Genomic DNA, 14,822 nt, shown 5'->3' with positions numbered 1-14,822 from the left:
CATGTTTTTATGATGAAGACACATCCAGGGAAAGGTTCCGATGAATTTGTCCCTTCTTTGTTACTTTTCAAACTTATGTTTGCCGTTGTTGTCCAAATGGATGTGCCTTATTATCCAAAATTTCTTATATCTCCTTATCTCTATCACTTTTCACTGAGATCCATAAATCTGATTGATGAACAAGGTTACAAAGAAAGTAGCTCAACATCTGCCGAGTTGTTGAACCATCCAATTTATGTTATGAACATGTTTTAAAAAATGGTCTTGGTGAAAGTGTTGTTCTATAAATAGCTTTATGCCTTTAGCCTTTTCCTGATTTTATTATGTTACTCCTTCTATAAAAAAATATAAGAGCATTTAGATGACTACAGTAGATCACTACACTACTTTAGTGACCTAGACGCTCTTATATTTCTTTATGGAGGGAGTACCTTTTATTAAAATTTGTTTTAGTTGACTACACATTCTATTCATTTCTTTTGTATGCTTAGGTTAGAATCTCAACAGACGTTTCTGGATGATATGCTGTTGCACATGCAAACACACGTTGCTCTTGCCCGAAGTTGGTTCTGAATCAATCTTATACGCATGGTTTGAATACTCGGCTCACTCTCGCTTTTTGCGCAATGGGCGCAACGAGTATACATGGGCGTCACCACCAGCCAGCTCGACGAGCTCGCCGCCGAGACCACCGCCGTGCTCACCGCCTCCCAGCCTGACTATGCCTCCGTATGTTCCCTCTTTCGATCTGTCTCTCCCCTTCCGGTCCGTTCCGTTCCCCCCCTCACGGTGCCCGTGTTCGTGTCTCCTGGCCTGACGTATGTGCGTGTGTGGTTCTTCTGCAGCTCGCGGCGAGGATTGCTGTGTCCAACCTGCCGCCAAGTGGAAATAGTCTGTGTGGCGCTCGTAAATAGAGAGCATTCTGGTAGAAAGGTACAAGAAAGAATAGGGAAACTTCTGTCATTTTCTTTGGTCTCTGGAAAATAAATGGTGATATGGGCTGATACACTGCTAAATTACATGATACAAACTCATTTCTCTTTTTTGATTGTTGGTTTACTTCGTTGTGCTACAATGGCTCTCCTAGGAATATTCTTTCATGCTTTGATGTGCACAATCCAGAAAGTGCATGCATCCAAAAACCAAATAGGATTTTTTGTGTGTATAAATCTTGTGCTCGTCCAATAAGAATAAGGTCTGGTGGTATCGCTTTTGTCTGTCACCCAGTAGATTTCAGACTTCAAGCTAGCTGCAGTTATTTCAGGTTATATGCGCAAATCCTTGGTGTGACATGATTGGTAAGTGACCATTAATACGTTGCAATCTGATATGTCTAATTCTTGATTTATGTGGCACCATGGTCTAAAAATTGGTCCTAAAGATACATGATGTTTTTGTACAAAGTTGAGACAGTTATTTTTGAACAGAGGGAGTATTAAATTATTTTGTTCCTTTTTAATTTTGTTCTAAAGATATAGTTTCAGAGTGATCATTTTGCATCAGCCAAGCTTGCCATTGTTACAAATAATTGTTCTGTTGTCCTCGGTTCACTTTCTCGGTTTTTTGATGCTACAAGCATTATTGTTCCAGTTTTTTTTAGTTATTGATCATGCCATTTTTCTTTCTGCCTTTGTAGCTGAAAGATTAGTGAGATTGACTAAATTCTGAACATGTTCCATGTGAGAGAAATAGCATGTTGATTTCATCTTGAAATAATCATAGCTGAGGGACGAGGTTCGTAACTGTGGGTCATGTGCAGAGCTGGACGAAGAAGTTGCGAGGCTTGGAACTCTCCTTGTGAAGGGCTCAGGGACAGCGGTGAGGACAATGCCTCTTTAGTTGTAATTGTGATACTCATGATGTGCAAGTAAACACTCCTGTGATACTCCTTATGCTAAAATGTTGGTTGTTAATACAGAGGTGGTGAAATTATTTGGTTCTCTGGTATTGATTTCATGATTTGTGGTTCATACATGATGTAATACAATCCACATTGCATTATATTTCCAGTTACATCTCCTACTTACTCACTACTAACATTCTTTCTAATTCGCTTCTTGCGCCATTGGCGCAACCGGGTCATCTAGTGTAGACAAACATCACAGAAAGGATTGATAGCACAAATAACTTAAACCGGAAAATTCAACTCCTTATATAATGCGCAGACCTGAGCCAGAGTCAAAAATGAATATATATTCATAAAAGGGTTATTATCACCTACATTGTATAGAGGAACAACTAATTAAGGATATATATTTTGGCCCCTAACATTAAAAAATCAGGGAATGCACATCAAGGATATTCTGATTTACATGGAATATCATAAAACATATAAGTCGTAACAAATTATAGCAAGAACACAATCTGCAATTATGCATCAAGATGGTATAGCTTGCAATAAACTCCCAAATGACTGGTTTATGGAAAAAGATTAAACGACACCAGGTTTACATCATCAAGTTACATGAACTAATGATCAGGGATAAATGTTATGCATTTCAAATAAATAAATTCAATTTCCACCGTTTTCTTGATAGAATTTGAGAAAATCATAGTGTAAGAATTTTAAAAGCAAGATGAACTGATCAATCAACGGAACATGACATACCTTGTTTACTGGTGGCGCCATGGGCCCAAAAGCTTGTGGGCTTGTCGCCGAAGTAGGGGAGAAAAGCTTCCTCCCTGTGAGTGAATCCATCACGAGTCGAGACACCACGCCGTCAAGAAAATAAGACGGCAACACTTCATCAAATTGATAGGTACACATCAGATCAGCAAGATGGGTACGATGGCGAAAGAAGAGAACAGAAAGGAGCCAACTACCAACACAGTACACCAGGAAGAATACAGGAAAGCTATAAATGAGTCAATAGAATACAAAGAATGTAGGATAACATATATTCTTTCTTCTTGCAAGAACCCTTGCCAGCACACTATCCAGTTGCCTTCAACTCTTCTTTAGTTCCAAAAAGGTCAACCTTGTTGTCAACGTCATTACCAGCTGCAGGAGCCTGCAAAATACAGAATTCACGATGTTATACTTGTGATAATAAAATGTAAAAAAAACACAAATGCCCAATAACAACAAGGCACATGAATCAGTTCAGCAGTTGGCACACTTATGCAATAGAAATTGTAAGATATATCCAAAGCAAGAGGGTCATGGCTGTAACCTAAGGGCCATGCGCTCAAAAGCATAAATTAGAAGAAAGCACATACATCTCAAGGGAATCGTAGTCGGTAAGCTTATTTTTGATGCTGACAGTGACAAGTGTTTGTTCACTCTCCACTTCACATAGGAATTAGTATGTCTTGAGAGTTCAGTTCGGTCCGAATAGGTGCTCCGGCCACTCCTTTTGTATTTACGATAGCAACACTTGTATTTCCATAACAAAAACAAAGATGTGCTCTGGCCACTCCTTTCTAATATACTATGTTAAAGCTTTCAAAGTAAAACAAAAATGCTTCTTTTGTCATCAAAGCTCTTCACAAGGGATTACACGCTGCATCTCATAAACTTTGCTGTGTCCATCACGATTGCATTCAAATAAAATTGCAAACTATCGAAGTGCTTGTCTTAATCAGTGGGCATGCACACAAATTTTTTTGGCAAGATGAGAATTTTAATATTGGTTTATAATTTGCAGGGATATAGAAAAAAGTATACATAACCCCCTAAAGTATCACGTTTCGGCCACATCACCCCCTCACCTCTAAAACTGGATTCTTAATCCCCTAAAGTTTTCAAAACCGGATAAAACACCCCCTAGGCCTGTTTCAAGCGGTTTTGTGGGCGGTATTGTCTAGCTGGCATGCATTGGAATAGTCAAAGACCAGTCAATGGCTATGCGCAGCCGTGGACGCGGCACAGGCCGCCGTGGAGTCCTTCAGCTCACTAGCTAATGGCCGGCCTCGAGAGTCCTCGCCGACAGAGGACGCGCTCTCGCGGAGCCCCGATGCAGGAACTGGTTGCAGAAGCAGGTGGCAGTTAGGACTCCTCTACGAGTGGCTCCTGATGATGCCGGTCGTCTGCCCGTCTCCTCGCCGGCGAGGGGGGTTGCCGTCCACGTGAGAGGCGAGAGCGGTGGGCTTGCACTTGAACACCTCATTGATGGCAGTAGAAATTGGCTCGCGGCCTGGGGCGAGGTGCACCGCGGCGACCTTCAGCCACTCCGAGCCCAGGTCCGGCTGCGGGGCAAGGCCGAGAGCAGCAGGTCCGGCAGCAGTGTTGCTGGCCACGGCGTCAAACTCCACCGCCGGTGGGACACGTAGGTTCTTTTCATCTGTCGTGTGTTTCCAGCCGAAGCGATCGAATCGATCAGCTTCCATGAACGTGCGCATCTAGCTGGTTGAATTGATCAGCTAGCTAGTTTATGCAAGTGAATTGTCCAGGATAACAGCACCAACCTATTAGGCATTGGGAAACCCTAGTCAAAAGTATGCCATGAGTTGGGCCTATGCCAACAGCGGCCACCGGCACGGCATCGTCCGTCGACGGGGGCAACCTCGTGGACCTTGCCCCCATGGAGTCTAGGCGTGAGCCCAAGCTGGTGATCACCAGTTCACCACCTACGTCAGGCTGAACCGGTGCCACTGCCATGTCGTCGGCGTCATCCACGAGACGGGGTTAAACAATGCCAGTTACACCGCAACAACGTTCTGCTATCCATCGTATCCGACAAGATCGACGAGGCCGAACTGCACTGCGCCGAGACGCCGCTCCACCTGCACGGCGCCTGTGGCGGAGCACACCACCACACATGCTTGAAGCTTCCGAGAGAACCACGTCATCTACAGTGAGCTGCTGACTATAGGCACCCCAGCGCTGACGCGACGGTGGACAGGGAGATGCTTGACAGGTCCTGCCTGGGGACATAGAACGCACTGGACACGGTATATAGGCGGAGCCAGGTGTCCACGTCAGCAAAACCACCTGCCGAAACAGCTTAAAATGGTCTGGAGGGTGTTTTGTCCGGTTTTAAAACTTCAGGGGATTAAGAACCCGGTTTTAAAGTTGAGGGGGTGATGTGGCCGAAATGTGACTCTTTAGGGGGTTATGTATACTTTTTTTTACTGTGTCGAGGTAAAACCGTCTCGCGATAACACCTCCACCAGGTAAAATAACAATTTCCTTCTCTACGAAGCGAACCTGCCTCGTTGCTCGTCCAGTCGTCCTCCAGATCTCCCTCCTCCATGTCGTCCCTCTCCTCCACATTCCCCTCTTTTTCTCTCTCCATGGCCGCCGTCGGGCCGTGCCCCTGCCACCAACACGCGCGCGCGGATGCAGGCGGGAGGAGGCACTTGGCTTGAGCAGGGCTGGTTTTCGCTGCGCTGCTGCTCCGTCGGCATGGGTTGTCGTCGTGCTCCCCTCCTCTGCGGGCCGTCACCTGAAGGTCGCTGTTGCCGGCGACGAGGACCAATGGGAGGTCGCCACCGCCACGGATCTGCTCCCCATTCCCCTTGACCGTCGGTCTCCTGCTCCACCCCTCTCCCTGATCCCCTTCCCTCTCGTGCACGCCGCCTCAACTGATGATTAGATGCGCCTTCTGTCCTTCGTGTTTGGTCTGAGCAGTGGGTTGCAGCACTCGTGATTCAGCTTGTTTCGGGGATGGAATGAATTGGGCATCAGCATCTCACACACACACCGAGGATGATTATGTTTATTACGTCAACCATGTAGTAGAAACCAGAGAGAACTAAACAGCCCACCCTCTGGGTTTGACATGTGCTGAAGAAAATACAGTTTTGGTTTTCAGGCATGTCATTCAATGTCCGCTTAAAATTTCCTGTATTGTGACAGCGCCATGCAACTACTACCTTGCTATTAAGCTCGAGTGGATGTCATGATCAAGAGTTCAAGACTGAGATATTCTACTGAAAACCAGCTGGCGTCTTTTAGATGTTGGGCGCCACGATGAAAATTGGATTTGTTTAGTGTCCACAACTCTAGACATGGATCTCATCTACCTCGTTTATATGGTAATGGTTCAAGGGTTAAATTTCTGTTCTTGGTAATTTGTTGAGTATGTCTATCTGATGGGCATTGAAGTTGTAGGTTTTTTGTATTCTGATTCGGTTAAGATAATTAAAGAATGATTGTTACTTCACCTACTAATGTGTGGTTCAGTGTAGGGGTATATATGGTACAGCGACAAGTTTCTAGGTGCCGAATCAGGATGGATTATAATGGCGCATATGCATTTTCAGTTTCCTCTCGCTTTTGTGTTCAATCTTATGCATTTTTTACCTACTAGGACTGATTGAGGTCTATGAGATACTTTTTTGCAGATCATCAGAAAGGCCTCCCGGTTCCATTATCATGAACACCAAGTTACAGAAGTTCAAGGATTACAGCAAAAAGAAGCAAACTAGAGTTCAGATAGCAGGGGAATGAAAAGCTACAGGTCCAAGGCCTGGCCAAAACACAAAGCCAGTAACAATGAGATATGGTTGCGGGCATATGAGTATTAAAACCTTATTATGTTTCTCTGATTATTTAGAACAGTTACATATGTTTTGAGGGATGAGATTAGATGTAATTTTGTGATCAATCACGTAGTTCTGAAATGACCAATCATATTCTTCAACTTGCAGTTTGGGTACGGACTACATTTTAATTTCTTTGGAAAGTGCTTTCACTGCTTCTAATATCTAATTCCAAAAGAAAGGTATGTGTCTCCAACTAATGTTGTTTCTTGATGTGGTTTCCTAAACTGAAGCACGAGTCGGGTTGGTAGACGGCGGGGTGCCATCCAACTAGGGGCAAAGACATGGGCGCCAGTTCCATCCTTTTTCCTCCGTTTATTGATTTTTTTCCTTTTCCTTTTACCTCTTGTTAATCCTTTACCAGCAGCAATCGCAGATTTAACACAGTGTTCCTTCCTTGATGTCTATTGTTTTGTAGGCACTGATCTCAGTATGAATTGCCGCATAGGGTCACCGGTGGTGGATGTTGTTAACAAGTACATGATTTTTCTTATTCTTCATGTCTTTCTATTTGTAGAAGAATCAAGTCCATTGACACAACATGAAATGGAGCAGCAAAGAACAAATGGTTGCTTGATGTTCCCAGATTAGCTACATAGTTGTGGATGTCGCTGATGTGTGCTAATTCTTTATGCGCTTGATCCTATTGAACTGTTGTGTTGATATGTTAATTTACTTATATAAACTATGTGATAAGATTTCTCATGGTGTGTGCATTTTGAAGTTACCTCATCAATATTGGATACTCATATTTGTGCACTTAGGTGTTGTAGTCACTGAGTCAGCAATTACCGACGTGCTCTAAACTATTAACAAATTTATTGTATGGAGAAAAGTGACAAGTCTAAAACAGAGAATGATCTTTTTGGGTACAAGAGAGTTCTTGTGGATGAAACTCATCTGGTTTCTATTGGTCGCCTTCCAGTTATGGTTAATTCAAATTTATGTTGGTTGCATGAACTCAGGGAAAGTGATTGCCTTTTTTATTCTGGTGGACACTTTTTGATCAGGGGAATGGAGAAGGTATTATTCTACTGCTCTCTCTTAATTTAATTGATGTATCATGTAAGGGTGTTGCATTATCAAATGTTTTAAACACTTCTTTTGTCACTAATATGGAGTACAGAGCTGTGAGATTTCTTAGTTTTGAATTGAAATTTTTATATATATGTCACTAAGCCCAAATGCCCTTATAAAGCATTAGTGCAAATGCTACGGGAATTATTATGAGCAATTCTAATACATACACACGGAGTGCTAACAAAAGAGTAGACTGGTACCCTAGAAAAAGAGTTTACATGAGTTATGTGTGAATTGGTCTACTTCCATATGTTGAACTCTTGTGTGTTATCCCTGTTATGCAAATATGATCTCAGTAAGCTACAATATGTTATTATAACCACATGATAAAATTCTGCCGAACTAGCTAAATAGTACTCCCTCTGTTCCAAAATAGATGACCCAACTTTGTAATAACTTTAGTACAAAGTTGGGTCATCTATTTTGGAACGGAGGGAATACCTTTTTGCTGGTTCATATAAAGTCTATTTTTATTGTCAGTTGTGACAGTTCAAACAGATACATGTATTATTTATTTAGTTGGATCTGACTTAGCAGCATATGTGTTGCAGCAATGAGGGACGTGAAAAGCATAAATGGTGCAGACAATGTTATACAAATATGCATGCATTGGAAGGCTGGTTAGCGACAGATCTGTAGTACTGATTGCTCTCTGTTTGAGATATCAAACATTTCATTCCTCGTGTTGTTTTGATGCCGATGCTTATGTGGTTGCATATTGACTTGCGATATGTTGAGCAGATCACTGTCTCAAGGAATGATCAATTAGGACAAGCGTGTTTCCACCAAAAGTAAGTTGAGATTTATTTCTGTTCATCTTGGTTGTATTTAAAATAAGATTTTGGCAACAATACGTAGTATCTCTAAGTGAGGTATTAGTTAATGATCAATAAATAATCAGTTTGATTTTATTTTAACAAATAAAGGCGTACAACTTTATATATATTCTGAAGCAGAAAAGCAAGAGTTGAGTTATCAATATGCCTAAGGTTCAAGGTCACAATAATTCTTATTTACATGAGAATAGAAGACATGAGATATTTACCATAACTCTAGACCTTTCCCACAAATAATAATAATGGTGCAATACTGCATAGGAGGAAGCCGTTTGGGCCTTTTACTGAGGGATATATTTCTTACTTTTGATCCTCACCAATAATCTCAGGAGAGGCAAGGGTCGCTCGACTAGATCGTGAAGGTACCATCTCTCTCATATGTACACACAGCTAGCTCATGATCTTAGCATCTTTTCTAGCTATCCCTGGCTGGTTCATGATCTGCCAACATTGCTCGACCTTGATAACCAATAAGCACTGTCTAACACGTTTGAGTGTGCATCTTAAAAAAGGCGCATATTACTTAGAAGCAACCAGCACTTATATGTCTAAAACATGCCTATTGTTTTTTATAATGAAAGGATCAGAAGCTATTGACCTTGGTCAGAGATCTTTCTTAAGTTTCAGATGTGGATGAAATGCTTCTTTCTAGACGTTTAGTCAAGTTTTGGGCCAATTTTTCTTTTGGTTGTTGCTAACACTTGTGAAACATCAAGTTGTGTGAACTCATTTGGATTTCGTTCATGTTATTTTCAGACACTTTAGATGGAGGCCTGATCGTCGCTGCTCCTCTGGTTGTTGCAGTTTTAAGGGCTTAGACAGATCGTCTGGAACTGGGGAGCTCTCTTCTCTATTTGCCAATGTCTTTTACTTTTTTAATAGAAGCTGTCATTCATCGCCTGTAGACTGATTGTCAACGACCGCCGCCACCTGTCAGAGACGTTAGCTCAACCTTACCCTGCGAGGAACTGTACCTCCACTTTTGGACAGAATGTATGCCATTATCAAAACTGTGTCCCCTTCATTTTGAACCATTTAGCATATGTATAATGCATGGTTTAACCAGCTATACAACTGATTGCTACTTCTCGAAATTGAATTTGCTTTCAGCTCTAATGATTTGGGTTACCATTGAGGGATTCGACCTACTACTTTATGATCATTGATTAACAAGGTCCTCAGTTATACATGCACTAGTGGTTGGGGTGCCACCGGGTGGCGCCGCTTGAGGCGTGCATGTCCGGTGCCAGGTAGGTGTCCGCACTTTTCATTCCCGTTTTAGTGCTATGGGTAGAACATATACATGGAACTACCGATCAACTCATGTGGACTTTGATTACAATTCAAGCTGAGCAATGTAGGTAGTAGTTATAGGACCAACAAAAATGCATTACTTGCAATGTATATTCATAAAATAAATCAGAGATATTATTAATAGGTAGGCTTATATGAACACAGAGTAGCGGTCTTACATCCAACAGACTTAAATCTCTTGAGGCGGAACTGTGCGCACTAATCATGCTGCCGTACTTTTTAGCTTCTCTGTATGACATCACACATAGTTTAGTAAAAATGCTTGAGAAACATATATAAATCTTCTCCTCTTGTAGCATGTCAAATTGTAGGGGAATACTTATAAGGCATATAAGCAGGTACCTGAAGCAATGAATACAATTAAGAATACTCTCAGCAAGGCTCTCAGAATAACTATAACCCCACTATTCTGTAAAAAAAATATAATAAAAAGCATAGATGAACTAAAACATTCAAACACATGTGTATGCTTGTAAAATTTAAACTGGATCTTCATTAGTAGCATTCCATGGTTGCCAACCCTTTAGCTATAGTCATTTCTCCCACAACAGGTTCCCCAATCAAAATTGGACTATTCTTTGTCCCCGAAACAAAATCCGAATGCACCAACAAACTGAGCTAGGAAAAAGAAATGGAGAATATGTAACATGAAAAGCCGGTCGTCGATTTGCACCTCTGATCGCTGCCTTGTACCTATGCTTAAATTGTTGTTGACCTACCTGACCGGGACCACCCAATAATAAACTTCAAGACTGAGGTAGCTAATATGAAATTATGAAAAAGCTATACCCTATGACCTGATGGGGTGTTTTTCAGAAAAATTGACAATATAACTATACAAGACAATAAGACAGGATGGTCTTAAGTTGTACCAGGAACAAACAGATCAAGATGCAAAAAAGTAGTACATAGAAAAGAATCGCTAGGAGAGTGACCAATATACAGATTTTAAGAATGAGAATCTCAGATGAATAATCCCAAGTTACCACAGCATAAATACGCCAACATGTGAATCAGAAATACAATGTTTCAAATTATTTGATGCTATTTGTCAAATGCATTTTTAATTTTCAGTTGTGGTCATGTTCAATGACTGAATTTTACACATTATTAGACGACCTTGTATAGAAAATATGCAAAATAGATTTGCAAGGCAGATACCTCATTCATACAATTGCTGATGAAAGAACAGGTAGCAAATCATATAACAGGAGAGCTTACATCTTTTTCGAAGCCCTGGTTGTTGTTGGCTTTGAGCTCCTGAACCCTCTTCCACAAACAGTTCAGCTTAACTCTCAACTTCTTGATCTCCTCACAGTAATTTATCTCCCCTGAAATAAACCGGGAATACTACTTAGATGCCATCTACTCTAAACGTCCACCGCCTAAATTGTCCTCGTCCTCGATGGTGTAGGTCAGCCGTTTGTATCGCACAAAATCCATGACAATGTCGATCCTGCCCTTCTGATCGCCCTGAAAAAGGGGGCGATGGATATTAATTATTCATCAGAAGCTTTTCCATGGCAAAAGCATGTAAATGGTTAGCTAGCTAGCTAGAGAGGTTATAGGCAGAAGAAAACAAATTAATAACATTGATCGATCCCGTAACAGTTGACAATGTTCTTCAGTTCGTTGTTAAGCAGCAAGCACAAACGCCAGATTTGATTGGGGGACAATCCTTTCCTGGGTTTCAAAGTTAATAAACGGTAGGAGTCAAACAATACATAGTGTCACCCTTCCTCGTTTGATTCACCACTTCCGGCTTCAAAAGGAAACGAATTAACGAATTAACATAATAATCACATAATTTTATGAGGTAAACTGAAAAAATGTTAAAACTTGTGCAGGCATGGAAGATGAAATCAGATGGAGATGGTGTTCACCAGGAGCTTAGGCCCGTTGAACCGGCCCTGATGACGCCAAATGTAAAGAGGGGCACAACCGCATCAGGCCTGCTTGTGTAGACTGCCACAACTGTAAGTGCATCTAGTGCCCCTTAGTGATTTTGGTGTATTGAAGACTTATAGGTTAAGGGACTAATGCGTTTGTGAGTATACACAGGTCTATAAGTCTATGAGGAGTTTGATATTTACAGAGAAAGTCGACCCCTAAAAATGAAGTTCTTCAACTGAAGACTTTGATATTCTGAAGACTTTCTGAAGACTTTGAAAGTGAAGAAATTGGTGTGACCTTGAAGGCTTGGTATTCATTTGTGGAACATGAAGCGTGAAGACTTTTGTTTTCGTAGTTTCATTTTCTCTTTCTTGAGTCATAGGAAACACCGTACTGTTAAAGGGGGTCGAGGAAATACTAAGGAAAAATTTCCATGTGATGCTCAACTCAAAATCCTACACCTACCAATCCCTTCGAGTGAAGCCTTTGAAAATCTCATACAGTTCAGTCACTTTCTTCAGTGACAGAGACGAAGTTCTTCTGGTCGCTGATGAATTTGTTCTGACTGAGGAGTTAGGAATTCGTCAGTGCGAATTACCTACACAGTGAGGAACATGATAGCCCTGAGGAATTTGAGAGTCAAATTTCCGACTGTTGCTGTGCTGCACTCCAGCTGTCCCAAAATATCTTATCCACCTAACGGTCATATCATTGAGGGGCATTTATGTCTTATCATGTCGGGCTGCTCCCTAGGCTATAAATAGCCGCCCCTACAACCACTAGCTGGTTGGCTGCTCTGAGAGAACTTGACACTTGTCATTTGAGAGCAACCCATCCTCCGAGGACTTTGAGCGAAAATCATCGAGTGAGGAAAACCCAAAACCAAACCCCTACAAACCCAAAGTGAATGAGCATCACTGAAGAATTTGATCCTGCGTGGATCCGACGCTTGTTACCTTTGAAGACTGTGCTTCTTCCAGACGGTTAGGCGTCAAGGTCTAGAGCATCCAAGAGGAATTGTGGATCGCCGAGTGACCAAGTCTGTGAAGGTTTGGAAGTCGCCTGAAGACTTACCACGAGCGATTGGACGAGGTCTGTGTGACCTTAGTTCAAGGAGAATACGGTGAGGACTAGGTGTCCTGAGCTGCGTGCTCAGCGACTGGGTGTCCGGGACTGTGTGTCCTCGAGTTTAAATACTCAGCCGCTCCAACCAGACGTACAACTGAGACAGCAGTTGGAACTGGTCTACCAAATCATTGTCTTCACCAACCTAACTGGTTCTATTTCCTCAACCCTTTCATTTCCTCATTACTGTGTTGAGTGTTTGTTCATATCTGTGTTTGAAGACTTTGACTGAAGACTTTCTCAATTTCCTCAGTTCAATTTCTTCAGTCTGTTTGTCTTCATCTTGTGTTATCCTGTGATTACGCTTTCTGTACTCTGTGCTAGTCTTCATTTCATGATGATGACCATGCTTGTATTCTGTTATGCTTACTTCTGAGTACTTATTCCGCTGCTAATAGTTCTTCGCTAAGGAATTTCCTCACCGGCAAATTCCTCAGTGAAGGATTCATAAAAATCGCCTATTCACCCCCCCTCTAGTCGACATAACACACTTTCAATTGGTATCAGAGCAAGGTACTCCCTTGTTCTGTGTGATTTTGGTTTAACCGCCTGGAGTTTTAGTTATGTCGACCGCAGGTATGATCAAGGTCTCGGCTGGGTGTCCTACCTTTAATGGGACGGACTACCCCTACTAGAAAAACAAGATGCGAATGCATCTCGAGGCAATTGAAAACGATCTCTGGTATGTTGTGGAAAATGGTGTTCCCTCTGTCTCACCCTCACTGAACGCTACCGATGTGAAGAGATTCAAGCAACTCGATTCTCAAGCAAAGAATATCATATGTGGCCATCTGAGTAAAGGACAGTATGGAAGAGTGAGTGCTTTGGAAATTGCTAAGATTATCTGGGATAGGCTGTCCAAAGTGAATGAAGGAGTCTCAACTCAGCGTGACTCTCGAGTTGATGTTCTTCGAAATCTTTTCAACCGCTTCAAAAGACTCGACAATGAAAATGTCCAACAAACCTTTGATCGCCTCACTGACATCTCAAATTAGCTTCAAGCCCTCGGTGCCACTGACATCACTGACCATGAGGTGGTGAAGAAACTGTTGAGATCACTTGATTCCACATTTGATACTCTGGGTCTGATGATACAAGAACGGGCTGACTACAAGTCTCTTGATCCTGCCGATATCCTCGAAAGGCTAAATACTCACGAGTTCCAGCTTGCTGAAAAGAGAGATCTCTATGGTGCGAGCTATGGCAAACCACGTGCCCTGAAGGCCAAGGTTGTGTCTGAGTCTGAATGTGAGGATTCTGGTAGTAGCCTTGGTGATCCTGAAGAATTGAGCCAGGAGCTAGCACTGCTCGTGAAGAAATTCCAGAAGTTCTCAAGACGTGGTCGCTTTGGAAAATCCTCAAGAAGCAGTGATTCCTCATCAAGTGACTATAAGAGAAGGCTGTGCCACAAATGCAAGAAACCTGGTCATTATATTCAAGATTTTCCTTAGTGGGAAAAGGAATTGAAGAAGAAGAAATACAAGGATTACAGTTCTGATGATGCGAAGAAGAAGAAGAAATCGTCAAAATCTTCGTCATCAAAATCCTTGAAGTCTTCATCTCACAAGAAGAGCAGCTCCAAGAAGGCTCGGGCATTCATTGGCAAGGAAATGGACTCTGAAGCTGAATCTGAGGAACATGAGGAAGAGGAGGCGTCTGAAGAATCCGAATCTGGTGTGGCGAGTCTGGCCTTCGCTACTGCTTTCGTTAGCAAGTCCATCTTCAACATTGAAGAAACTGACCCCACCGACAAGCCTGATGAAGATAATGATGACTACGCTCCCACCTATTGCTTCATGGCAAAAGGTGCAAAGGTACTCAAATACACCTCCTCTGAATCTAGTGAAAATGAATCTGATGAGGATCTCAAGCCCAGCTACTCTAAACTTGCTAAGATTGCTGTAAAACAACAAAGGGCTTTTGAAAAGGTTCAAAACATGCTAGACAAAAGTGATGATATGTTGGGTGAAGAAATGGATCGCACTAAAGCCCTGACTGAAAATCTTCAGAGACTTCAGTCTAGGTTTGATAACCTTCAAAGTCATCATAACACTCTCTTATCTGATCATGAGAAACTTTCTTATGAAT

At 42.0% G+C, this 14,822-nt stretch overlaps 2 long non-coding RNA genes across 6 annotated transcripts; both read left to right on the top strand.

Moving 5' to 3' along the window:
* Nucleotides 1-704: 704 nt before the first annotated feature.
* LOC123064994 (uncharacterized) lies at nucleotides 705-1,812 on the top strand. Its single transcript, XR_006430868.1, has 3 exons — nucleotides 705-729; nucleotides 846-933; nucleotides 1,723-1,812. It is a non-coding gene; the product is annotated as an uncharacterized lncRNA (long non-coding RNA).
* A 3,343-nt stretch (nucleotides 1,813-5,155) lies between these two features.
* LOC123068914 (uncharacterized) lies at nucleotides 5,156-11,694 on the top strand. 5 transcript variants are annotated; one of them, XR_006432118.1, is made up of 6 exons: nucleotides 5,156-7,509; nucleotides 8,118-8,357; nucleotides 8,664-8,764; nucleotides 9,159-9,395; nucleotides 9,513-9,652; nucleotides 11,564-11,694. It is a non-coding gene; the product is annotated as an uncharacterized lncRNA (long non-coding RNA). The 5 variants fall into 5 exon arrangements; XR_006432119.1 differs by lacking the exons at nucleotides 9,513-9,652; nucleotides 11,564-11,694 and having other exon boundaries at nucleotides 5,156-6,668; nucleotides 6,905-6,962; nucleotides 7,452-7,509; nucleotides 9,159-9,504; XR_006432120.1 differs by lacking the exons at nucleotides 9,513-9,652; nucleotides 11,564-11,694 and having other exon boundaries at nucleotides 8,118-8,186; nucleotides 8,308-8,357; nucleotides 9,159-9,505.
* Nucleotides 11,695-14,822: the final 3,128 nt, after the last annotated feature.

Source organism: Triticum aestivum, chromosome 3B, assembly GCF_018294505.1.
Source record: "Triticum aestivum cultivar Chinese Spring chromosome 3B, IWGSC CS RefSeq v2.1, whole genome shotgun sequence".
NCBI classification, from domain to species: domain Eukaryota; kingdom Viridiplantae; phylum Streptophyta; class Magnoliopsida; order Poales; family Poaceae; genus Triticum; species Triticum aestivum.
This window is presented reverse-complemented; position numbering and strand designations above follow the sequence as displayed.